Genomic DNA, 25,052 nt, shown 5'->3' with positions numbered 1-25,052 from the left:
TAGACTTGAGGAAGGGCAGAATAAATATATAGAGAGAGGAATAAACAGAAGAAAATAAGATAGAGGGAAATACACAGATGGTAATTATAACTATGAATGTCAATGTATTTAGCTCACCCATAAAATAGAAGCAAATAACAGAATGGATTAAAAAGCAGAAACCAACAATATGTTGTTTACAAGAAGCATACTTGAAACAGTAAGACACATATGATATTAAAAACAAAGGGCCACAGAAGGATCTAATATGCTTCAGCTGAAGTTAAAACATAGATAATGAAACAATTTAAAAACAACTTAGGGTAAATTTCTCAAGAAAGGATCATTTCTCAAACATGCAAAGAACTGAGTTAAATTAATAAAAATAAGAGCCACTTCCCAATTAATAAAGATTCAAAGAATATGAACACTTTTCATGAGAAGAAATAAGAAATTTATAGTCATATAAAATGCTGTCATTATTAATTAGAGAAATGAAAATTAAAACAACTCTGAAGTACTATCTCATAGCAATCAAATTGATATGACAGAAAGGGCAAATGACAAATGTTGGAGGGCATTTGGGAAAATAGGGAGGCTAATGCACTATTTGTGGAGTTGTGAACTGAACCAACTATTCTAGAAAGCAACTTGAAACTATGTCCAAAAGGCAATCAAAATATAGCAATACAACTGCTAGGTCCCAAAGAAAAGGGAAAAGGATCTTTATGTGCAAGAATATTTATAACAGCTCTTTTTGTGGTAGTAAAGAATTGGAAGTCAAGGGGATGCTCATCAATTGGGGAATAGTTCAACAAGTTGTGATATATGATTATAATGGAGTACTATTGTGTTATAAGAAATGATGAGGAGAGTGGTCTCAGAAAAACATGGCAAGACCTATATGAACTGATGTAAAGTGAAGTGAGAAGAACAGTGAGATCATTTTGGGCAATAAGAGCTGTTGTAATGATGATCAACTGTGGAAGACTTGGCTACTCTGATCAAAACTATGATCCAAGACAATTCCAAAGGACTCATGATATATATATATATACATACACACATACATACATATACATATATATACACTAGCCACCTCCAGAGGAAGAACTGATAAAGTTTGACTACTAATTGAAATGTAATTTTCTCACTTTCTTTATCTTTTTTTTTGCTTTTTTTACAATATGTTTAATATAGAAATATGTTTTGCATGATTTCACATGTATAATCAACATATATTACTTGTCCTTCTCATTGGGTGGGAGAGGGAAAGAGAAAATTTGGAATTCAAAATTTAAAAAGAAAGGAATGTTAAAAAAATATATTTTAAAAATCTTTTTTGCAATTTAAAGGTAATAGTTTCATAGAGAAGATAGACCATTCTGTCTTTTTTCTCTTGTCTTCTCCAAATTGTCTTATCATAACAGAAAAAAGATCTTTTCAGGTTCTTTCAAGTAATCACTCTAAACTACCCCTTTCCAAACTAATTCATCATATAATTCTCTTCATGTTCCTTCATAAAATAATAGGATACTTTTCTCAAGAAAGAATTGTTTTTTTCTCATCTTTCTTCTCCATAGTTTCTCTCAAACCTTGTTTATTATATTTCTCCTATCAATGTCTTCATAAACTTCCCATCCCTATGTCAAATCTTAAAACTCTCATTTGTCTCTTAAAGCTATAGTAACCATAACTGCTGCTCATGTAGGAGAGGTTTTTGAAAGAGATGTCATAATATTAATATCTTTCACAATTCTAGGATTCATCTGATTTAACCATATTTTTTTTTTCATTTTTCACTGGCCAAGAAAACAAACCTTAATTCTCAAAAGCTCCTTCTTGATCTCTATTTTCTGACTGGTTGCCTAACATTTGATTCACTTCCCTTGACTTGGCTTCTATCTGCTAAATCTTGAATACTGGTATTTTATCAGTTTGGCTCTAAATGATCCCTAGCCTCCATATGTCTCTTGATCCAGACAATTCCCTTTTAACTAGCCCGACTTTATCTCTTCTGAGTCTTTTATCTACCACCACCTTCATAAATAAATAAATAAATCAGTGATTTAATTAAAGCAATGAATATAATGTGTTGCAAACAGGTAGTATTAAAGTCTCGGTTTTGTTTTCTGAAAGATAGATATGTGTTTCAATAATTAGATACCAATTATATAGTTAATCGATGTCTTGGGTAGTATGGTGGAAAAAAAAAACATAACATAACATTATACGTCAGCAGGCCCACTTAGTTTCAAATTCCTACTGTGCTATATGTTAAATGACCTTGGGCAAGTGACTTTAATTCTCTGGGATTTAGTTTCTTTATCTGTAAACTGAATTTCCCCACCCATAGAATGAGGAGATTGAACTAGAGATCTAAATTTTCTTCAAATTATAGATTCTATGACTTATTAGGCAGTCTCTATATACTACCATCCCAGATATATGGTTATAATGGTCACATAGCCAGGTGTTGTTGTTGTTGTTTTAATCTAAATGTACTAACCATAATAATATTAAAATCAGTTGTGTAGCTGGGGGTGAGGGGAGGGGAAAAGAACTTCATCTCCTTAGTTCATTACCTATACTATAGGCATCTTATCATTCATTAGCACTACCAGGAACGTGTGTTAAGCTAGAAGAAGAGAAAAAAATAAATACTTTAAAAGTATGCATCTAGCAATTCTGAAGAACAGTGTGTTGTAATAGGTATAGAGCTAGTCCAAGAACCAAGAAGATTTGGGTATAAATCCCACCTCTGAAACATGCTGGCCGTGCAACTGAGCACATCACTTTACCTCATGATGCTTTAGGCACTTCTATAAGAATCTAGTTTCCAGAGAAGATTCCATCCTTCATTTTAGAGGGATTTTTCTCTTTCAGCGAATTCCTAATATTATAAAAAGCACAGATTCAATCTATATTCATATCCCAGATTCACTAGGAAACAATTTTATTGGATTATATGGTTGAAGCCACTGGCCAAAATTAAGTTCAATCAATGAATGAACTTATTAATGAAGTTCAGTTTTCCAGTAATATTTTATTGGAATAATTACTTATTTATAAGAATAAATATCTTTAGGCTGTACTGGTAAGAAAATAATAGTTTACTAGCTAGTAAGAAAGCCAAAGTATTAACAGATACAAAATTCCAATAATATCAGACCTGGATTTATCTAAAATCTTTCATCTTTACATGCCATATAACCACAATAACAGCATTTTGACATAGTTACTATATTCAGGACCTGAATCGGAGTTTGGCATGGGGTTGGGGGCGGGGGGGGGGGGGCGAAGAGGAAAATAGGAAGGTCACAGATTAGAGATAGAATGACCTTAGAGCTCTTCTAGTACAAACAATTAATTTTACAGGTGAAGGAACTGAGAGCCAGAGTGGTTGTGATTTACCTAATATAACACAAATGAGGGGCAGAACCAAGATCTAAACTTGTCTCCAGTCCAAATTCAGTAGTCTTCCTATCCACACTACACTGCCTCCCCTGAAATACTTGTAAGCAGACTGTTTGCAACAGTATAATACAGGAGGAAAGACACTAGATTTATGAGTCAGGAGAAAATCTGGCTTCCAATTCTGGTTTGACACTTACTAGCTACGTAACCCTGGACAGATCACTTGAACTGGCCCTCAGTTTCCTCCTCTGTAAAATGAGAGTGAGAATACAGTAATAGCAATTCTACTCCCTCCCTCAGAGTTGTTGTGGGGGGAAAATACTTTAAAAATCATAAAGTGCTACATAAATGAGCTTTTAGGTGCTCCAAGGCATTTCAACAGGTGAAGAAAAGAGATGATTGGAGAATGAGTTTGGCTTTTAAATTATTTTCCCAAGTTGCAGACTTTTGAAAAAGGAAACTCATCTATATTCTCCTCATGTTAGGGGAACAATGGTATTACCACTGGAAAAAGGTCTGAGCATCCCTGCCCTACTTTACTTTTTCTGAAGTGTTGATCTAGAACTGTCCTAATGAAAGAAAGAGAAGATGAATGCTTCAATTGATATTAAGCATATCTTCCATCACTGTTGTCTAAACAAATGGATTTCTGCAGTTGGCCACATTTATCTACATACTGTTCTAGTCTATCTCAATAAAAGTGGCATGGCAGTGGCTAAAAGGAAAAGTATTGTTAGCTGTGGATGTCATCCAAATGCTTGAGAGACAGGAAAAAAAAAAAAAAACAACCTCTCTCAGCATGGTGGGGAACTCATTCTGAGGAAAGCAAATCCCATTCCCTGAGCCTGAGGCAAAAATTCTTGGAGTAATTCATCAGGGCAAAGTTAGAATTCTTTTGCCCGTAATAAATAAAGTTCAGAATTTCAATAGAGATGTCACAAAATAAATTTAGTGGCATCACCCTCTTTTAAGCCAGAGTGATACAGGGTCAAATATCCTAAAATATTACATTTTTCTTCCTCACATTCTTGACAAGAAAACTTTCATATAAGTAAATAATCATTGTTTGGGAAGATGTTGGGAGTCAGTCTGCATTTTATCATGATAAATAAGAAGGGGATTGGACTAGATGACTTTTAAGGTGTTTTTGTTTTGTTTTCACTATATCCAGCTTTTTATTGAAAAACCTAGAGAGACAGGTGAGAGTCAGTAAAAGTAAACAAGGCCACTTCTCAGAAGAGCGGCTTCTCATAAGAATGGAGTCCATGGACACCACCTCCCACCTGAACAGATGACATCCTTTTATCAAATTTCAGCTCCCCTGAGTACAACATTGTTCTGACTTATGTTAGACTCTTGGCACCAATATCTTGGCTGGAGAGCTGGATGCTAGCAATCAAGTAGGGAACAAATCTGTGGATGGACCTTTTGTCCTGCATGGCCAGACACCCCTTGAGCCACCTTGATTTTGTCTGCTTCCCTGAAGTAACGGCTCTGTCTGCCGAGGTTCTTGTCCATAGGATCCAGGGAGCCCATCCCCTGGTATTTCTTTAGCCAGATCCCATCAGAGAAGAAGAACTTACCTAGGTCCTCTGTGGTGGCCACCAACAGAGAGCCCATCAGCATTGTGGAAGCTCCAAGGGCAAGTGCTTTGGCAATGTGGCCCATGTTCTGGATGCCACCATCAGCAATGATGGGGACATCAAAGCACCGTGCACATTCTGAGACCTTGTAGATAGTTGTAGCCTGAGGCTGCCCACATGCCAGCACTTCCTGTGTAAGGCAAATGGAGCAACTGCCCATGCCCACCCTCAAGGCATCCACTCCAGCATCAATAAGATTTTTTTGCTTGTGTAGCTGTTACCACATTGCCACTGATAACCTGGAAGTTGTCGTATTTCTCATTGATATACTTGATCATGTTAATTTGGAAAATGGAGTTTCCTTGAGAAAAGTCTAACACAACCACCTGGACACCAGCCTGGGCCAGCAAGTCAAGCCAATACTTGTTGTCCTCATGGGTGTCGATGGATGCCCTGCAAACAAGCTGCTTCTTGGTGTCCTTAGATGCCAGGGGGAAGTCCCGATTCTTCTTCAGGTCCGTGCGGGCAATGATGGCTACTAGCTCATCATCCTCATTCACAATGGGGAGCTTCCCTTTCTTTCTCCACTGCAAGATTTCACTGATTTCCTTTAGTGTGACTCCTGCAGGAGCCACCACTAGATCCTCCTGCCTAGTTATGATCTCGCTCAGAAAACCGTCATGTTCCTCCTCCTTAAGAAAGTCGATGCTACGAGGGGAGATGATGCCCACCAGGTGACTTGCCCAGGGTCACACAGCTATTAAGTGTTAAGTGTCTGAAGCCGGATTTGAACTCAGGTCCTCCTGACTCCAGGGCTGGTGTGCTATCCACTGCACCATCTAGCTGCCCCTCTGACTCGATCTTTAGGGCTCAGGACCACAGGGACAGTGACGAAGCCCTGCTCATATTTCTTTACTTTGCATACTGCGTTGGCATGGAATTCTGGGGTTCAATTGTGATAGATAAACCCAATACCTCCTGTCAGTGCCATGACAAATAGCCATCCCAGCTTCAGTGACTGTGTCCATTGGGGATGAAACAAGTGGGGTCTTCAGGGTTATCGTCTTGGTAAGTGCTGAAGTTAGATCTGCTGTGAAGTCTATATAACCCTGGAGGATAAGGAAGCCATTGTATGTGAGCCCATCTCCGCCGTTGAAGAGTTGCTGTGCCGTGAGCCCATCATCTGGAATGTAACAAGTGCCAATGCTGATGAGATAGTCTGCCATGGCAAGGACAGAGGACAGGACGGGGAAGGGGGAGGAAGTGGGCCGGGCAGGTGGGAGATCTGGACAGAGCCCCTTGGGGTTGATATTTCTCCCACCTAAAGTGTTTTTCTTTGCTAAGTCTAGAATGCTTTGATCCTCTGTTTGTCGATGGTAATTTACCAATGCAATAAGCATTTATTATTCGCTTACTAAGAATGACAATAAAAATTATAATAGCACTTAGATAACACCTATGATATCCTATTGTGCCAAGCACTTTATAATTACTTAATCTAATCCTCACAGCAACCCTGAGAGGTTAATGATATTTATTATCCCCATTTTAAATGAAGAAACTGAGGCAAATAAACTAAGTGATTTGCACAGGGTCATACAGCTACTTGTAAGTGTCTGAGCCTAGATTTAAAGTAAGGTCTTTCTTACTTCAGGTTTGGTGCACTATCAACGCTTGTGAAGCTAATCATTGTTTTGTCAGGCTATGTTTTGTTTTCAGGGGAAAAAAAAAAAGGAGTACAAAACACTGATTTCATCCACTTGGGGAATTCCAGGTATGGAAAACCTTACCAAGTTTTAACTAATGCCAACTTTTTGTAACTTCCAGTCTTTGAGAGGGTTCTGGGACACTGAGGGGCTGAGTGAAAGGCAATGGACCTGACTCCAAAGCTGAACCTCTATCAGTGACACCATAGTGTCTCTGGGGAGACAAAGACAGGCATTCATGGAGCTTACATTGTAAGGGGGAAGGTTAGGAAGAGGACAATATGGTCACAGATAAGTGCAGTAGATAAGTGATAGAAAGCAGCAAAGGGAAAAGAGATTAAAGAGCTCTAGAATTATCTGAAGAGGAAGCAAAAGGGGCAGAATAAGAAGGATTAGGGGCAGGAGCAGTGTCAGGGAAATTTAAACAAAGGAGGTGGGACCTAAACTGATCATTTAAAAAAGATAAGGAATTAGGGGCAGCTAGGTGGCCCCCCAGGAGTCAGGAGGACCTGAATTCAAATTTGGCTTCAGACACTTGACAGTTACTAGCTGTGTGACCTTGGGCAAGTCACTTAAAACCAATAAAAAAAAAGATAAGGAGTTAGACAGCCAAAGAAAAGTCAAAGACCATATAGGCATGGAGTAGAGATTGTGTGGATCCACAGGAGCTACATATGGAATATGAAGACTTAGCAGTAGGGATTACTCTAGCTGGCCTGGAACAAAAAATGTGCCTTATAGGAGCTCAGGGAATAATGCCCTACAGATGATCTCCCTTTCTCACATAGACTCTAACAGCTATATGACTAAGCATAGTTCTTTTTTTTTTTTTGCTTTTATTTTTTTAATGTAATAAAAATTGTTTTTATAGTTTTGGGTTCCAATTTTTATCCCTTCTTCCTTCCCTCCCCTCTCCCTTCCCTGAGGTGGCAATCAGATATGGGTTATACATTTGCAATTATGTAAAACATTACCATATTTGTCATTTTGTACAAGAAAACTTGTTTAAAAGGAAAAAAATGAAAAAAAGGGAAAATAATATGCTTCAGTCTGTTCTATCAATATCAGTTTTTTCTTTGGAGGTGGATAGTATGTTTCAACAGTCCTTTGGGATTGTCTTGGATCATTGTATTGAAAACAGTCATTCATAGTTCTTCATCAAACTCTATTGCTGTCTCTGTGCACAATGTTCTCTTGGTTTTACTCCCTTCACTATACATCATTTCATATACGTCTTTCTAAGCCTTTCTGAAGTCATCCTGCTTGTCATTTCTTATAGAACAACAATATTCCATCACCTTCATATACCACAGTTTGTTTAGCCATTCCTCAACTGATGGGCATTCCTTTGATTTCCAATTCTTAGTCACCACAAAAAGAGCTGCTATAAATATTTTTATACAAATAGGTCTTTTTTCTCTTTGGGGGTATGTCTTTGGGATATAAACCTAGCAGTGGTATTGCTGGAGCAAAGGGTATGCACAGTTCTATAGCCCTTTTGGCATGGTTCCAACTTGTTCTCTAGAATTGTTGGCTCTTTTCACAATTCTACCAACAATGGATTATAAGCATCCCACCTTTCCCACATCCCTGCCAACATCCAATATTTTCCATTTGTGTTATATTTGTTACTCTGATAGGTGTGAGGTGATAGCTCAGAGTTGTTTAAATTTACATTTCTCTGATCAATAGTGATCTAGAGCAGTTTTTCATATGATTATAGATAGTGTTGATTTTTTTGTCTGAAAACTGCCTGTTCATATACTTTGAACACACATAGCTATCTATATATACACAATAACAGAAATGAAACATTCAATCCTTAGAACTTTTACTGAAGACCAGGCTGAGCACTTAAAATAGATAAATATGCTATTAAAAGAACCAGTTCCCATTATATTATCCAAACAATAGCCTCTTGCCCACTTTCCTATAGACTGGAAGTTAATTCACACACTATACCAACACAGTGCTCATCTCTCCTATGTAGACAGAGACAAAGGTTCCTATTGTTGAATTTTGCCCCTAGCTGGTGGACATTTCCATTAACAACCACTTTTTTATAAGTTTTCCAAAGGCAAGTAAAACTAGGGAGTTAGCAGGGCTGGCTAAAACATACACCACCCAGAGATGGTTCTCAGTTACATTGAGTTACCATTCTTCACTTGCCAATTAGCCTGGCTTCCTTCCTTAAACAACTCATATAATTTATACTTAGACTAAATTGATCTCATGTGTAATAGAACCTGAGTTTTACAACTGAGCTAGAGAGGCAATGTACCATAGTGGATAGAGTGCTGAATTTGAAGTAATAAAGACCTATGTTCAGATCCCTCTTTGACACTCACTGAGCATTAAGTTTCCTTGTCAGAAAAATGGAACAATAATAGTATCTACTTCCCAGGATTGTCATGAGGATCAAATGAGATAATATGTATGAAATGCCTGATAAACTTTAAAATTCTATATAATGTTATCTATTTTATAGAGGCTTACATAATATTCACAGGTATCATGTTCTGGGACCCTTTAAGGTTTGGCAATCTGTTGCATTTAAGGAAGTTATACTATCACTGATTATTAATTATTTTCTCTAGAGGGAAATGAGGGAGGAAGTTTTATTTTTATTCATTAATGCACTCATAGATTTATATGAGTATTCATCTCTCCCTCTTTTTGCCCCCTCCATGGGCAGTAAAAAATGAAACATAGGGGGCAGCTAGGTGGTACAGTGGATAAAGCACCAGCCCTGGATTCAGGAGGATCTGAGTTCAAATCCAGCCTCAGACACTTGACACTTACTAGCTGTGTGACCCTGGGCAAGTCACTTAAACCTCATTGCCCTGCCCCCCCCCAAAAAAAGAAAAGAAGAAGAAAACTCTCATAACAATATTTGGCTCATTCTGCATTTTGTCTTTCATTACTCTGGCAGGTGACATGTTTCTTCAGTCCTCTGGACTAAGGTTATCACCATTGATCAGGGTTCTAAAGTCTTTCAAAGTTTTTTCTTTTTAAATATTATTGCCATTGTATAAATTATTCTCCTGTTTCTGCTCACTTCACTTTCTATCAGCTTATAGTTTTCCCAGTTTCCACTGAAATGTCCATTTCATCATTTCTAATGGCACAGTAGCATTCCATTATATTTATATGCAATAATTTGTTTAGCCACTCCCCAACTTATACGTATTCCTTTAGCTTCTAGTTCTTTGCTATCATTAAAAGAACTGCTAACATATATTTTTTTTTCTATTGATAAAACCCCTTTTTTCCTTATCTGATCTCTTTAGGGCATATAACTGCGTGTGAGGTATGAAGGTATGAGAGAAGCTGTACATGCAAAGCTGAGTGGATTAGAAAAAGAGGAAGACCAAACCTTTGTTGAAGCTTTTTCTTTTCCTGGCACTTTTATTCTAAATAGTACCAAGACCTTGTTAATATCCCCTTTTGAATTCCTGGTGCCTAGCAACACAGGGAAAGTTGCCATATTTCATCTCAAACATGACTTGTTCGCTGGAAGAAAGAAGTAGCACTGCCCCATCTTTCTTAGCTGAAAGAGCAGACATCAGGACACGGCTCTTGACTATTTTCCAGATGAAACAATTGAAATAGCCATGCACTCTGCTTCATCCTGTAGCATCCATTCTCATTCTGACAGAAAGGACATGAACCCTAAGAGAAAACTTGATAGAAATTATAGTGGGAAATGAACTAATGCATTCTGTAGCAACCTTACCCCCAGAACCACATATTTATTATGAGTATAAGAGATTTACTTAAGCCTCTTAGAATTCTCTTCTAAGCTCAGCTCACTACCACACCCCTGCTTTCACTGACTAATTTTATTTTTTACCTTGTATATATTTAATAAAAATGATCAAGGGAACTCTTGAATTGCTAGACTGGAGCCTTTCCCATGGATCTGGATTGGCACCTTGACCTCTTGCTGGGAGATATGCACTCTACATGACCTCCCATGGAAAGTAAGGGGTAGTGCTTCTTTATGGCATTCTGAGTCGATTAAATTAAATTCAGTAAACATTTATTAAATGCCAGATAGAATGCTAGATTCTGGGAATAAAAAGACTAAGAAAAAAGAAATCATCTCTCCCCTGAAATAGCTTACCTTCTGTTGCAATAGGTCTGTGAATAGACAAGTAAATTGAAAATAATTACATGTGCAAAAATATTTAGATACAATAAAGAAGTGATACATATATGTATATGTATATGTGTATGTGTGTATACACACATACACACACACTCCAGGGCCCAGGAGACCCCAATAAGGGAATAAAGTTTGGGGCTTACCCCAACTCCATTTATCCTGAAAACTTATTTAAAAAAAAAAAAACAGCCTCTATGCTAATGGAAACGTCCACAATAAAATGGAAAATTGTAATAAGAACCTTCACCTCCATCCACATGAAAGAGAAAACACTGTGTTGTTATAATGTATGAATTAATTTCCAGTCTTTAGGAAAGTGGGCAGGAGGCAATTGACTGGACAAAATAATGTGAATTGTAATAGCTTATTTGTCTCTATTAATGCTTAAGCCTGGTCTTTAGTAAGAGGCCTGGAGAATGTATAGAGATATATGCTGAGTCATGAAACTCCTATAGCCCATGCAGAGCATGACCCTTAAAGGGTCCCAGAACATGATACCTGTGAATATTATGTAAGCCTCTATAAAATAGATAACATTATATAGAATTTTAAAGTTTATCTTGGTCTTCATGATTGGGAGATTATATAAAGATAAGTAGACATTGAAAATCGGGCAAATGTACCCTTGTGAATTAGCGGAACAAACTCTTCTGGAGATACCCCTGCTCGAGGCTGTCTATAAGAACTCTACAACTCTCTTCATTCTTTTGGAAGCTTTTCTTTTGAGATTCTTTCCCAGCACATTCTCTCTCTTGGATTTCCCACAGGGGAAAGCTGGAGATTTTTCTTCTCCAGGACTCCAGACTCCGGTGGCAATGGTGGCAGTGATGACTCACTTAAGAAACATACGGTTTACTAGGCTCTAGTCAAAGCTTGTATCTAAATCCCAGTTGGAAAACCTCACTCCCAAAAATGTTTGTAATATTAAAAAAGAAAGAAAGAAAAGAAAAGAAACATTGGCAGTCATGGTCAGTTTGTATTTCCCTAGGCATCACTAAGATATGCCGTGGAGTCCATGGCATCTGCCTTCCACTTCCTGTTTCCCTCCCTGTGTATAAATCAGTGATCAGTGTTCCTGAAAAATGTAGGTCTCCAATAATGACAGATATTTGGTGTTTAAGTGTTTGAGCAGTCTTGAATTGAGTTCCAGTTGCCCAGTGGGAAGTGATTTCCATAACAGGATGCTCCTAGGAGGGAAGATTCTGTAGCAGAAGGATTAAAGCAGGGTCCTGGATAATAAGGGTATATGGACCTTGTGAGTTGCTCAGATGGTGCAATATTGGGGTGAATGTAACATACCTATCCATTAATCACAAAGGGTCTTTAACTTTTAGGAGGGGTATGAATCTAATATGGTATTTGAAATGCTTTATATTTTCTGTATTTTTTCATGTTCACCTTTGATTTTTTTTCATATTTTATATACATTTATGTGGTAGAGAAAATACGACAGCTGCCTAAAACCTGATAGCCACATTGTTCATAGATATCTTTTTGGGGGGAATAGACTTTATTATTCACATTTTTGAGAAGTGATAGGTCTGAGCCCAACAAAACCTTTGTATAAGAGATTTCCACTAAATTTTACTCTGTGATGAGAACAGAGCCAGCACAAGAGAAGTATGACATTCTTTGGAGTTGGGCTTTCCCCAGGATAAATTTGGGTTAATGTAAGCTCATAACCCTTTCCTTTTTTAGAGTCCCCTGAGCTTCAGGGTAGATAGATAGAAATAGAGAGAGATATATAAATATATTACACTTGTTTATTGTATCTGGGTCCAGGTTGTACACATTATGTAATTATTTTCTATTTACTTATCTTTGTACATAACTGCCCCCAGCAGAATGGAAGCTGCTTAAGGACATAAAATTTCCACTTTTTGGTTCCTGTATCTCTGCTACAAAACACACTGTCTGGCACATAGTAGGCACTTTAAAATGCTTGCTAAATTTAACTTAATTGACTCGAGATCCCATGAAGGAGCACATTCACCCACCTTCCATAGGCTGTTATGCAATGTGGGCAGCATCAGTCTAATAGTAAATTTGAAAGCCAGACAAAGGAACCGAGATTTGAAGGCAGCATGAGATGATGAAAAATGCCTTGATTCTGGAGGCAGAGGATTTGGGTTCAAATCCCAAATCTGATCATTATCACCCGTGTCACCTTTGATAAGTCTCGGGCTAAGTCCCTTCTTAGATTCAGTTTCTATATATATGTATATACATACATATACATATATACACACACATACATGCATGTACATATACATGCACATATACCTATATAGACACATAGACATATATACCTATATATATATGTGTGTAAAAGCACAGTAGATTAGAGAGTTTTTAAGGTCCCATCCAGCTGTACTTAGAGCATTCTATGGTAGGATAGAATATAACAATGAATAAAAGGTAAAATATAGATTTTCAAAAAACCAACTGACAGTATAAAACAGAATCTTTTTCAAGAACAAGTTGTAATATGCTCCCAAAAGAAAATACCTTATCTTATTAAGGCATATTTCCTTTATAAGTGTTATCATGCAGGAAACAGAAGGGTTGGACGTATTAGAAAATAATATGCAGAGCTCATTTCCCTAATTATTAATGAATATTGCCATTCTGTCATCACAGATTCATTTCTCACTCTTAATTAAGTGACTTAAAAATACAGGGTTTTGTATTTAAGAAAGGAAATAATGAAACCATTTCCTCTCTTTGATGCCATTTGGATTTAAAAAAAGCACATCACCTCATTCTTCTTAATGCCAGAGCCCTAGTCAGACGTAGTGGGAAGAGAGTTTGTCATTCATATATTTAAGAATTAGATTTGTAAAATCCAAGGTTTTTTTTTTTCTTTTGAAAACAAAACAGCCCTGAGGATTAAATCTATTCCCTTTCCAATTGGGATGTGGAGGGAGGGAAAAGAAAAGGAACATGAATTTATTAAGCACTTACTAAATGCCAGGCACTCTGTTCAGAGCTTTACAAATATTGTCTCATTTGAGGGGGAATAGGAGAAGAAAATTCTCATTTTGACAGAAAGCAAATCCTTTAAATTTAGAAACCACAATAGAAATGTCATGTTGCTCAGCTCCAAATCTTAGGCATAATAACTATTTACATAGAATTCATAAAAGAGATTTTCTCCAAATAGAGCTAAGTTTTGTCACTTTCTTAGTTCTATGAGGGATGTGGTGGCGTGTGTGTGTGTGTGTGTGTGTGTGTGTGTACGTACCTGGGATTTCATCAATGTAGGGGATATTCAATACAATGGAAATTCCCTTCACTGAAGGGAACAACTAAAACAATAGTATTAGAGAATTTTCTGAGGCATTGAGATTTACCCAGGTTACACAGGTAGTATGAATCACAGGCAGAATTTATACACTGGTCTTATATATTTGGAGCAGGAAGGGACCTTAGTCCTCTTTATTCCCAACTCCCTCATATTAAATAAGGAAACTAAGGATCAGAGGGTTTAAGTGACTTGCCCAAAGTCACACAGGTAACATCAGAAGTTTGAACCCTATACCTTTGAATCCAAAGTGACTGCTGTTTCCATCTGTGCCATTCTTTTCAAATCCAAGTCCATCCATCTAGCCACTATGTCACTATACTGGGTTGTCTCTCTCTGTCCCTCCATACACACATACATAGGTATATACATAAACATACACACACATATATACATGACTATATATATGTATGTATCTACATATGTGCTTTATATAATGTGTGTATAGATGTAGATAGATAAATTATATACACATTTGAGGTTGTTGAGTTGATTACAATCAATGTGGCAAATCCCAGATGAGCCCCTAAGATATCACCTATGGCCCAGGGGAAGTCCTTTTCTACAAAAAAGGCTACCGTGCTGGACTCTTTTATACTATATTTAATCATGGAAGGGTCCTGACTCCAAATAAAAGATATTCAGGGTTTTTTGTCCTACTCTGACCTCACTGCGTCCAAATTAGAATTTTGTAAAAATCTCTCAAACATATCTTAGCTATGTCTCACGTCTAAGGTCTACACAAAAAGCATTATTAAGATTTAATCAAGATTGTTAAGATAATCAGTACAGAACATATTTTTATTTCTTCAATTGCAAAAGAAATGCTTAACACATAACATTCCTAAGTGTGCATTGTCCAATAATTAAAACATATAACTATAAACAAGCACTCTTATGATATACTCCCAAAAGATAGGAAAGATACCTGGAAGACTTGTGGAGCTGCTTAATAGGTTTCACTTTCACCTGACCAACAATTTAAGGGCCAGGTCTTCCATCCAGTCATGGTATAACATATCCTCCAATATATTATTACCTCCTCCTCCCCAAAGAATGTAGTTTCAGGAAGCATATCATATTGGGAAGCCAGTACCCAGTTCAAGGACTCTGTAAATCCCCAACTTAGGAGGGAACCATCAAGGCTGGAAACATCCATCTCTTGAGATCAATATTCAGTGACCTGTGCTCAGGAAAAGAAACACAAAGCAAAAGAAGCAGTTAAGGAATTGAGATTAAGGGTCAAGTTCACTTAGGCATTCATATGTTCTCGTTATTATAGCTATAGTTGGGCAGGGAGAGAGAAGAGAAATATCCAGCCCCTCCTTTCTAAATTCCAGTGGAAAGCTGATGTTGGCTATGTCCCAGCAAAGAAACCAACCACCTGAAAAGAGACCAGAAGTTCTCTCTTCCAATGTTCTTTGACTTAGCCTTCCCTTGGGACCAACATGCAAATCAGTTACTGCTGTTCACACATGTCCTTTAGCACATGTGACTCACCAGAAGCAGCCAGAGCACAAACTCATCCCCACATAAGAAACGTGAAGATGGATTCTACTACATATCTATCTAGATCTATCTTTATATCATCTATCTATCTGTATATCTATATATAAAGACAGCTAAAGGGGATAGAGCAGCTAAGCACAGTTGATAGAGAGTTTGTCATTCATATGTTTAAGAATTAGATTTGTAAAATCCAAGGTTTTTTTCTTTTGGAAACAAAACAGCCCTGAGGATTAAATCTATTCCCTTTCCAAGTGGGATGTGGAGGGAGGGAAAAGAAAAGGAACATGAATTTATTAAGCACTTACTAAATGCCAGGCGCTGTGTTCAGAGCTTTACAAATATCTCATTTGAGGGGGAATAGGAGAGGAAATTTTTCATTTTGACGGAAAGCAAATCCTTTTAATTTGTTACCATTTTCTTCATTACCTCCTTATATTTAGACAATCATCAAAATATTACAAACAAGCCCTGATTTGTAACATTTGATGACGTCCATTGTGTAAATGTTCACAGTGGAAATCTAACAATTGATTTTTATGAGCTCATATGAGTTGGCTCCAGAACACCCCTCTCTATATCTACATGTATAATTGCAGATATTTATATAGTTATAGTTATATATGTATATATATACACATATATATATATGTAATTTCTCCGTTATAGGTTTATGGGTATGAAAAATAGTATTTAGAGATTATTTAAAGATCATATGTATGTCTAATATGTTATTTTTAATGTTTATAGAAATAGAAATATATGTATCTATAATTTATCATTGTGAAGATTAAGGGAGAAGCTCTCTGTGAAATCAGTGTTTCTGATATTGTTCTGAAATCCAGGCCTAGTGTCATGAATAACTTGATACAGACCAGCTGAACCTGAGTATTTCAAGTCTAAGGTGGGGAAGTGGAGAGTATAGTGTAACAGGATGAGAGGGAAGTTTGCATAACTTGACCTGAGTCAGCAGTAGTCTTTCTGTACTCCCCTACCCTCTGCTCCCTGAGGATAAGCATACCAAAACAAACAGCATGAAAAGAACTCTCGAATAAGCCTTAAAAAATAAATTCAGTTGGGGAAAATGGAGGCTAAAGATATTAGGAAGTGCTTTCTTGTAGGGAGAAACCCTATAATACCTCCCCTTAAAAGGGGGACAAACACTCTGTGACATCAAAAAACTAGTCTTAGAAAAGTTTCTGGGTGGATTACCAGGGAGGAACCTCATCTTGGCAGTCTGACTATCCACTGAGATGATATATGCAGACATTGAGATCCAGGATTAAGTGACTGCTTCAAGTTCACTACTGCTGTAGTTTTCTACTTTAACTTATTATTCTTGCAAATTTGTCACCAGTGCGCTCTAAATTTTGGCACTCTAGGATAAAGCTACAGTCACCCTACCTTAGTTATGTTCTACTTATTCTCTTTATAGCATACATTCAGAATGTTCATTTTTAGAACACTAAATAATGTTTGTGAAGCAACTTAAACAGTCAGTAATTCCATCTGGGCATTTGAAAAGTCTTGGCTGGTGCCATATGCTTTGAGCCACATAAATTTCCTCCTTTGGCCCTGTCAACACGAATCTTACTTTCTTGGTGCTTTCCTTTCACTGCCTTTATATGCTTGATATCACTCCTGCTATATTAAAGAGAAGCCAGGCAGTTTGGTGTTAACTTTCAAAAGAATGTCCCCCACAGCTGTGAACTCTCTTTCCTACAGGTCAGTTCCTATGAAAGCAGCTGCTGCAGGGAGTAACCAGCCACATAGATAATATTATTTGGAAAGTCCCATCTGCCCTGAAACATCTCCAAATTCACTTGCCCATATGCCTGATTGCCCAAACTTTCCCACCATTAGAGGCAAATATGTGATGAAAGGTAATGCAGCAGCCTCTCATCACCCACTATTATATTATCATGACCTTATTTAAAAGTTCTCTCTGAAGAAAGGAGAAAAACATCTGGAGAATACAGGAAGTAGCACACAAAAAAATTGTTTTGGTTGGGACATCTAAATCAGAGAACAACAAGCCTATCTGAGGCATACATATGTTTATAAACATACTTATATATGTTATATATTATATATAGAGATATATAAACAATTTACAGGTAAAGAAATTGAGAGTGAGAGAGCTTAAGTAACGTTCCCAGTGTCACACAGCTTATAGGTGTCTGATACAATATGTGACCTCAGGTCTTTCTGACTTCTAGTGCTCTCTTCACAAAACCATTTAACTGTTTCTAATGGAGAGCTATGAATAAGCAGGAGTTAGTTTGAAAATAGTGAGGAACCTGAGTTGGGTGTGAATGCCAACATGGCTGAGGGAACCAGGGAAAAGAGAGATGGATAATGTCAAAGGCAAGCATACCCTACTTTATACGGTACTGTCTGGGAATCACCAAAAACCCTACAGAACTGAGGTTTTGACCCTGAGATGCCTGGATGCCAAATGAGCCTGTGAATTTATTTTTTTTAATCTTTCTACCTATCAATCTATCGATCTATCTATGATCTATTCATCTTTCTGTCTATCTTTGAGTTCAAAAATCTCTCCCTCTCTTCTATTGTATCCTCCATACATTAGCAATATGATATCAACTATACATGTAAAATCGTATAAAGCATATGTCCATATTAGCCATGTTACAAGAAAGAAAGAAAGAAAGAAAGAAAGAAAGAAAGAAAGAAAGAAAGAAAGAAAGAAAGAAAGAAAGAAAGGAAGGAAGGAAGGAAGGAAGGAAGGAAGGAAGGAAGGAAGGAAGGAAGGAAGGAAGGAAGGAAGGGAGAAAGAAAAAAAAAGTGGAAAAAGCATATTTCAATCTGCACTCCATCAGTTCTCTCTCTAGAAGTAGATAGCATTTTTCATCATGTATCCTTTAAAATTATCTTGGATCATTGTACTGATTGAAGTAGTTAATACTTTCACAACTGTTCATCATTACAGTATTTCTGTTACTGTGCATAATGTTCTGGTTCTGCTCACTTCTCTTTGAATCAACTCATAAAAGTCTTCCCTGGTTGTTCTGAAACCATTCCACTTATGATTTCTTATATCACAATAGTATTCCATCATAATCATATACTGTAATTTGTTTAGCCATTCCCCAATTGATGGGCATCCCTTCAATTACTAATTCTTTTCTACCACTAAAAGAACTGCTATAAATATTTTTTGTACATATAATCCCTGTCCTTTCATCTCTTTGGGATGTAGACCTCATAGTAGTATTGCTAGGTCAAAGGGTTAGTCATAGTTCCAAATTATTCTACAGAATGGAAAAACCAATTCACAACTCCACCAGTAGTGTATTCATGTCTGTAATTTCACATCCCCTCTGGCATGTGTTCTTTCTTATTCCATCATGTTAGCTATTCTGATAGGTGTGATACATTAGGGTTCTTTTAACTTGCATTTCTCTAATCAATAGTGATTTAGGGTATTTTTCCATATGACCTTTGATAGCTTTGATTTCTTCCTGTGAAAACTGCCTATTCATATCCTTTGACATTTATTAATTGCATACTTTTATTATAAATTTGGCTCAATTCTCTATATATTTAAGAAATGAGGTCTATATCAGAGAAAATTAGTATAATTTTTTTTTCCATTTCCCTGCTCATCTTCTAATTTTGACTGCATTTGGTTTTGCTTGTACAAAACTTTTTTGGGGGGGTGGGGCAATGAGGATTAAGTGACTTGCCCAGGGTCACACAGCCAGTAAGTATCAATTGTCTGCAGCCAGATTTGAACTCACGTCCTCCTGAATCCAGGGCCAGTGCTTTATCCACTGCACCACCTAGCTGCCCCTCTGTACAAAAGCATTTTAATTAAATGTAATCAAAATTATTATCCATGTTACTTTTTGTGATCTCACCCAGCGCTCATTTTGTCATAAACTCTTCCCTTATCCATAAATCTGAAATAAATTTCTCCATGTTCTCCAAATTTAATTACTGTATCACACTTTATATCTAAATAATTTACCCATTTTGACCTTATATTTGTCAGGTGAGATATTAGCCTATGCCTAGTTTCTGCCAAATTATTTTTCAGTTTTTCCTGCAATTTTTGCCAAATAGTGAATTCTTGCCCCAAAAGGTTGGCACTTTGGGTTTATCAAGTCATTAACTAGTGTGTATTATGTATCTATTCTATTTCACTAATCTACCATTCTATTTCTTAGCTAACATAAGATTATTTTCATAATTACTGGTCTGTAATATATTTTTAAAATCTGGTGCTGCTAGGCTGCTTCCTTCACATTTTTAACTCATTCCTTAATTTTTTGCCTTCTGCTATTCCAGCTCAATTTTGTCATTTTTTTTTTTCTAGATCTATAGTATAATTCTTAAGTTACTTGACTGGTATGGCACTGCATAAGCAAATTAATTCAGGTAGAATTGTCATTTTTATTACATTGGCTTGTCCTACCCATGAGCAATAAATATTTCTCTAGTTGTTTAGATTTAATTTTATTTGTGTGAAAAGAGTCTTGTAATTGGTATGTGTGGGGATGTTTGTGCTCTGGCTGCTTCTGGTGAGTCACATGTGCTAAAGTTCCTGGATTTGTCTCACCAGTTAGATTTCCAAATATTTATCTTGTCTACAATTATTTTAAATGAAATGTATGTTTCTATCCCTTCCTGCTAAGTTTTATTGGTAATATATAGAAATGACGAGGATTTTTTTAAGTTGCAATTTTGCTAATGTTAATCCTTTCAACTAGTTTTTTAAAGCTATTATCTAATATTCTCTAAATATATCATCACATTTTTTGTAAAGAGTGGTAGTTTTCTGTAAATACTTACATGAACTGATGAAAATAAAGTGAGGAGAACCAGGAGAACATTGTAAACAATAACAGCAATATTGTATGATGATCAACTGTGAGTGATTTAGCTGTTCTCAGAAATGCAATGATCTGAGACAATTCCATATGACTCATGATGAAAACTGCTAGCCATCTCCAAAGAAAGAACTGATAGAGTCTAAATTCAAATCAAAGCATGCTATTTTTCACTTTGTTTTATTTCTGTTTTTGTTTTCCTTGGCCAGTATTTTTTCACAACATATGGGAATATATTTTGCAATATTGAACATGTGTAACCAATAACAAATTGCTTTCTGTCTCAGGGAAGGGGAAGGGGAAGGAGGTAGGGAAAGAATCTAGAACTCAAAATTTCTAAAAGATGTTAAAAATTATTTTTACATGTAATTGAGAAAAAATAAAATAATCCAAAAAGAGTAATGGCTTTTTTTTCAATCATTCCCTATTCTTATTCCTTTGATTTTTTTCTTGTGTAATTGCTATATCTAGCATTTCTACTACAATATTAAATAAGGCATTGCTAGTTGCCATCTTTGATTTACTCCTGATCTTATTGGAAAGGGTTCTAGTTTATTTGTGTTATAGATAATGCTTGCTCTTGGTTTTAGATGGATACTACTTATAATTTGGGGGGCAGCTAGGTGGCTCAGTGGATAGAGTGCCAGGATTGGAGTCAAGAAGACTTAGTCAAATCTGAATGCAGACATTTACTAGGTGTGCTACCTTGGGCAAGTCACTAAACCTTGTTTGCCTCAGTTTCCTCATATGTAACATGAGCTAGAGAAGGAAATAGCAAACCCCTCCAGCATCTCTGCCAAGAAAACTCAAATGGGGTCACAAAGACTCAGACATGATAGAAATGACTGAATAATAACTTATCATTTTAAGAAATGTTCCACTGATTTCTATGCTTTCTAGTGTCTTTAATAGCAATGAGGGTTGCATTTTGTCAAAAGCTTTTTCTGTATCTATTGATATAATAATATTATTTTTCTTCTTTCTGTTTTTGACATAATCAATTATGCTTATAAGTTTCCTAATATTGTATCTTCCCTGCATTCCTCTTATAAACCCTACCTTGTCATAATGTATAATCCTTGGGATATATTGGTGTTACCTTATTGTTAGTGTTTTATTTAAAAATTTTATAACAATATTCACTAACAAAATTGGCCTATATTCCTTTTCTCTCTTTTTGCTATCCCCATTTAAAGTATTGAAAATATATTTGTGTGATAAAAGGAAGTTGGTAGGATTCCTTCATTAATTATTTTTTCAAATAGTTTATATAGTATAGGAGTTGATTGCTCCTATTAGGAGAAATCAATTCTATAGAATTTGCTTGTAAATCAATATCAAATATCAAATTCTATAGAATTTGCTTATAAATCCATCTAGTCTTGGAAAATTTTTTCTTAGGAAGCTAATTTATGGCTAGCTCATTTTCTTTTTCTAAGACAGGTTTATATAAATATTCTATTTCCCTTTCTATTAATCTGGATAATTTATATTTTGGTAAATATTGAATCATTTCACTTAGATTCTTAGTTTTACTGTTACATAATTGGGCAAAATAGCTCTAAATAATACTTTAATTTCATCTTCATTTGTTGTACATTCATCCTTTTCATTTTTTGATACTGGTAATTTGGTTTTCTTCTTTTTTTTTTTAAATCAAATTCACCAAATGGTCTATTTATTTTGGAGGCTTTTTCATAAAATAAACTCCTAGTTTTATTTATTAGTTCAAGGAATTTTTGTTTATTTTCAATTTTATTAATTTCTCCTTTGATTGTCAGTATTTCCATTTTGATGTTTAATTGGGAATTTATAAGTTTGTTATTTTTCTAGGTTTTTTTAGTTGCGTGCTCAATTCCTTGATATGTTCTTTCTCCCTTTTTTAGTGGTATACATTTAAAGACATAAATTGTATGTTGTCTCATTGTTGTCATCTTCAATGAAATTTTTGATTTTGTTATAATTTATTCTGATCCACTCATTCATTAGGATTATGTTATTTGGTTTCCAAGTAACTTTTTTCTCTGCTTCCACAATCTTTTATTAAATGTATTTTTTGTATTGCAGTCTGAAAAGGATGCGTTTAATATTTCTCCTTTTCTGTATTTGCTTGTCAGGTTTTTATGCTCTAATAAATATACAGTCAATTTTTGAGAAGGTACCATGTACAACTAAAAAAGAAGGTATATTCCTTTCTATTCCCATTCATTTTTCTCCAGTCTATCATATCTAACTTTTCCATAATTCTATCCATTTCCTTAACCTCTTTCTTACTTATTTTATGGTTAGATTTATCTAGCTATGAAAAGGAAAAGTTAAGGTTCCCCTCTAATATAATTTTACTTTCTATTTCCTTGTATATTTCATTTAATTTTCTTTTTAAGAATTTTGGTGCTATACCATTTGGTGTGTATATGTTTGATATTGATATTACTTAACTATTTATGGTACCTTTTAGCAAAATGCAATGCTTGTCTGTTTTAATTAGATCTACTTTTGCTTTTATGATTGCCAATCTTGCCATTTTTACTTCAACTAAAGTGCAATCTATCCTGTGTGTCTTTCTGTTTCAAGTGTGGTTGTGATAATATTATTGAATTCTGTTTCTAATCCATTATGCTATCTGCATCTGTTTTATGTGTGAATTCATGCCATTCAAATTCAGTCAATCACTAACTGTGTATTTCCCTCAATTCTTTTCTATTTATCCTCTCTCTCTCTCTCTCTCTCTCTCTCTCTCTCTCTCTCTCTCTCTCTCTCTCTCTCTCCCTCCCTCCCTCCCTCCCTCCCTCTGTCTCTCTGTTTCTCTCTATATATTTCTTTCTCTGTCTTTCTTTCTCTTCCTCAAAAGTCTGTTTTTCTTCTGACTACTGCCTCCCTCAATGTTCCTTCCTTTTTACATTTTATCACCACGACCACCACTCCCATTCTCTTATGCTTTCCCCCTCCTATTTCCCTATTTGGTAAGATATATTTATATGCCAAACTGAGCATGTATCTCTATGCTTCCCTCTTTGAACCAATTCTTATGTGACTGAGTTTCAAGCATTGCCCATCCACCCCATTTTCCTCTCCACTATGAAAGCTCTTGATTGTATATCTCTTTTCTGTGAAATAATTTTCCCCATTCTTTTCCCTTTCCCCCTCTCCCCGTGCATCCCTCTTTCTCATCCCTCAATATTTTGAAGATCAACCCAACATAATTGATTCATACCAGTGGCTTTTGTCCATGTAGAATCATTCTAACTCCCCTGATAATGACGAAGTTCTTAGGAGTTTCATATATCTTCTTCCTATATATGAATGTAGACAATTTAACTATATTGAGTTCCTTATGGTGTCTCATCCATATTTACCTTTTTATACTTCTCTTAAGTCTTGTGTTTGAAAGTCAAATTTTATATTCATCTTTGGTCTTTTCATCAAGAATTCTTGAAAGTCATCTATTTCATTAAATGTCCATTCCCTGCCCTTCCCCTACAATCCCCCCATACTCCAATCAGAATTATACTCAGTTTTGCTGCATAGGTTATTCTTTGTTTTAATCCTAGCTCTTTTACCTTCTACTATATAATATTTCAAGCCAACTATTTATTTATCCTGTTAGCTGCAAAATCATCTGTGATCCTGACTGTGGCTCAGTGGTATTTAAATGGGTTCTTTCTCTCAATTTACAATACTTTCCCTTTGACCCAGGAGCTCTGAAATTTGGCTCTGGTATTCCTTGGAGGTTTTATTTTGCAATCTCTTTCAGGATAAGGTCAGTGGATTTTCAAAATTTCTATCTTATCCTCTGAATCTAATATATTAATGGGAGTTTTCCTTTATAATTGCTTGAAACATGATACATATACTTTTATCCTAGTTGTCAGGTAATAATTCTAAAATTATCTCCCTTCAATCTGTTTTCCAAGGTACTTGTTTTTCCAATGAGATATTTCACATTTTCTTCTATTTTTTCACCCAAGTTTTTTTGTTTGTTACTTGATGTCTCAAGGAGTTATTAGCATCCATTTGACCAATTCTAATTTTTAAGGAATTATTTTCTTTAGTGAATTTTTATATCTCTTTTTTCCCCATTTGTCCAATTCTACATTTTAAGGAGTTTTGTTTTTTTTAAGGAGTGAAACATTGTACTTCTTTTACTATTTGGCTAATTTACATCCTAGAAGATGTCATATGCAGAGAAATGTTCTAGATCTCTGGCTTCAGAGTAGATCAACATTAAATAATTCTAGACATATAGAAAATTCATTATTTTTAAGGCTTCAGAATCTTCAAAAGATTGAATGATCATCCTCTAAAATGGTTATACGTAGCCTTCACTGTTTGAAAATTCTTCCTTATATAACTCAAAATTAACCTTAATTCTTCATGAGGTAATTTATATGTCCATAGTCTTTTTGTCCATTCTCAAAGAAATGAGGAAACAGTCAATTTTTTTCTTATTATGATATTGAAAATATAAGTTTCATGCCAATATTTTTTCTTAATTTTTTTCCTTCAGAACTCTACAAGGAGGCTGGCAGAGAC

The 25,052-nt window shown here is 35.7% G+C and overlaps 1 pseudogene; it reads right to left on the bottom strand.

The window, feature by feature from the left end:
- Window positions 1-4,628: 4,628 nt before the first annotated feature.
- Window positions 4,629-6,205, bottom strand: LOC122735768 (annotated as a pseudogene).
- Window positions 6,206-25,052: the final 18,847 nt, after the last annotated feature.

The sequence above is a fragment of the Dromiciops gliroides genome, chromosome 1 (genome assembly GCF_019393635.1).
Source record: "Dromiciops gliroides isolate mDroGli1 chromosome 1, mDroGli1.pri, whole genome shotgun sequence".
Classification (NCBI taxonomy): domain Eukaryota; kingdom Metazoa; phylum Chordata; class Mammalia; order Microbiotheria; family Microbiotheriidae; genus Dromiciops; species Dromiciops gliroides.
This window is presented reverse-complemented; position numbering and strand designations above follow the sequence as displayed.